The sequence below is a fragment of the Lissotriton helveticus genome, chromosome 1_1, assembly GCF_964261635.1.
Source record: "Lissotriton helveticus chromosome 1_1, aLisHel1.1, whole genome shotgun sequence".
NCBI classification, from domain to species: domain Eukaryota; kingdom Metazoa; phylum Chordata; class Amphibia; order Caudata; family Salamandridae; genus Lissotriton; species Lissotriton helveticus.
Genome location: NC_136057.1, coordinates 1,788,408,050 through 1,788,410,592, shown reverse-complemented (window position 1 = coordinate 1,788,410,592; position 2,543 = coordinate 1,788,408,050). Strand labels below are relative to the sequence as shown.

Genomic DNA, 2,543 nt, shown 5'->3' with positions numbered 1-2,543 from the left:
GAGCTGCACGGACACCGTAGGGGTGAAAGGAAGGACCTCTAGAGACAGGGAGGAGCCACTGCAGAAATCAGTGCTCCTGTGAATAATTTTAGGGGAGCGCCGATGACGGGAGGGTAGGAAGAGGGAGGCGCCGCAGCTAACTCAGATAGACGGGGCACCTGAATGGTGTTTGTGTGTCAGAGTCAGCCAAGAGCGCTGCAGAGGCACCCCCAGTGCGTTGGTAGTAGAGCACAGGGTTCCTCGCCGATTAGGATAAGGGAATCATCCCTACCGAGGGAGATAACTGCGGACACGCCCAATCGAATTAGACGCCCCACAGTGATGAGGAACCATTAATTCATGCATTCATTAAATAGTTAATGTCCTGTTAAAGATCATCTGCTACCGAAGTGTGGTCACTTAGTTGGAAGATCTTCTATAGGTGCGACAGGCACCTCAAGGCAGAAAACGGTACTTAACTGTACACTAAACACTGCTGAGGGTTTTTTGCTGAAACCAGCCGACACGAGCCCGTTGTGCAGTTTGTGAAGCAAGTTATACTCAGCCGTGTAAAGTTAAGGATCCAGTCGTGTAGAAGATTTCCCCAATGGTACCAAAAAATCCCAGGCGACACCCGAGGGTGCTGTCAGTATTGGAAGACGCTTACAGTGGCCTATGGGCAGCATTAGATCACCGAAGGCACTCTGTCATTCCATTATGTCTTTTATATTTAAAGTACAATTAAATACTTGCTCGGTATAAAGAGTGCCACTCGGGTGTAAACAGAACTCCGTGGCGCTACCTCAAGGGTTAGTAGGCTGAGGTAGTAGTTAAAAGCCTGATCTTCGTAAACCATTCCGAGCGTGAGTTGACAGTGCTGCATTTCTGCAGCTACTGTTTGTTATCGAAGATCGTTCGTCTCTCGCTTACAGGAGAGCTGGAGGAAGGAGACACAAAGGATTATAAGTAGCCCGCAGTTGTGCACATTAAGGAAAAGCAAAGGCTCAAACACGACGTGTGATTTAGCGCACGCTGTGTTCCTTTTCTTACAGTGCACAGCTGCGGGGCTGATTGGGGTCCATTGAAATAGTATTCGTGTTAATTGCAACGCGAATACTAATTCAAAGGACCACAATCAGCCCGCAGCTGTGCACTGTAAGAATCTCGCGCTGCTCGCATTTTAAAAGCGGCGGCGCGAACGGTATCACGGGAGTGCGCGCTAATTACAGCACACTGCGTGCTTAAGGTGACCTCTGTGCTCGCGTGCGCAGCTTCTTGGGAACAGTGGCGGTAACTATTTTTGAGTTTTCGCCTTCTCTCTCCTCGTGTGTAGAAGATGCACTGAGGATGATGGATTGCTTGACTGAGTTGTATTTTTGATTTCTGTTGTGTTGCTGGCGGGGTCAGGAGCTGCCCGCTGATGGTGTGGGGATGGCCGAGAAAGCGACTACTTTATCCCATCACTCTCAGCGGTTTGCTCTTCCTGTCCCTTGCCCCTGAGTGCTCGTGGTGGTGTTGTTTCGAATCTGGGGAGTCATGATGCAGAATGAACCGACAGCAGGTCTGTGATGTGTGTTTGGCACACTGGAGAGTAAACCCAAGTTTATTAGTTGTTTTATGCCATATTCCATCACCACGCCACCCACCATGCTGTGCCATGCTTCAGTTTCTAATGTATCGGGGATTTCCACGGAGACCGGAGCTGGAGCAGAACCCAGGTTGGCATGTCCAGCGGGGCTGCACATACCAACCGATCGTATGTTTCTCATGACCAGTACGAGACTGCTTGTGTTTTTGGAGGTGAGGGTGGGGCCTTCATTCTGCTAGGTGGTATGTAGTGTTGGGGCAGTGCGCCTTGTTTCAAGCACAAACACCGCAGCAGTGTACACACTGTGCATGGAGTATGTACAACATTGAATGTGTGTTCATGCAGACTGTGGCTCTGGTCTCCATACAACGTAAATGGTGCTATTCTGTGCCTTCTATATGTTACAGGGTGCTACCACCCAAAGCAAAAGACATCCAGAAGAGCGGCGCAATTCCGATGTGACCAGGGCTTAATTTGTGCCGGTGCTAAGCACCGGCACTTATTAATCAGGGCCGGGTCTACCCTGCCACGGGCAACTCCTCAAATCAATGACTCGCTGCACGTGCAGTCAAAATTCTAAGTAAATATAATTGACTGTCTTACTGCTGTGTTTTTCAAACACTTACAGTCTCCCGAGAATGTTGCTGTGCTAAGAGTGTGAATAATACATCCTCCTTATCTATGCAAATTTGCGTTCGGTTCAGTGCTACGGGTGGCGGGCCACTGATTGGGCAGTATTTGATTCCGTGGGGGTAGGGGCTGCGGCGGCTGGCTGTGTAACTTTTTTTTCCAATTGAATTCCAAGCCCCGGCACATGCGCACCGCCACCGCATGAGTAACCAGTTGAGCGCGACTTCGAGGCGGGCACTGTTATTTTGAAGCAGCAGCAGATCTCTTATATAGGCATTGCCACCAGTAAAGTAAAACAGTCAGTAAAAAATTAAATGAACTCTGCTTTTCCTTGAGCGCGGTGACG

General features: G+C 49.5%; 1 pseudogene; it reads left to right on the top strand.

The window, feature by feature from the left end:
- Positions 1-834: 834 nt before the first annotated feature.
- LOC144780059 (small nucleolar RNA U3) lies at positions 835-925 on the top strand (annotated as a pseudogene).
- The last annotated feature ends 1,618 nt before the right edge of the window (positions 926-2,543 follow it).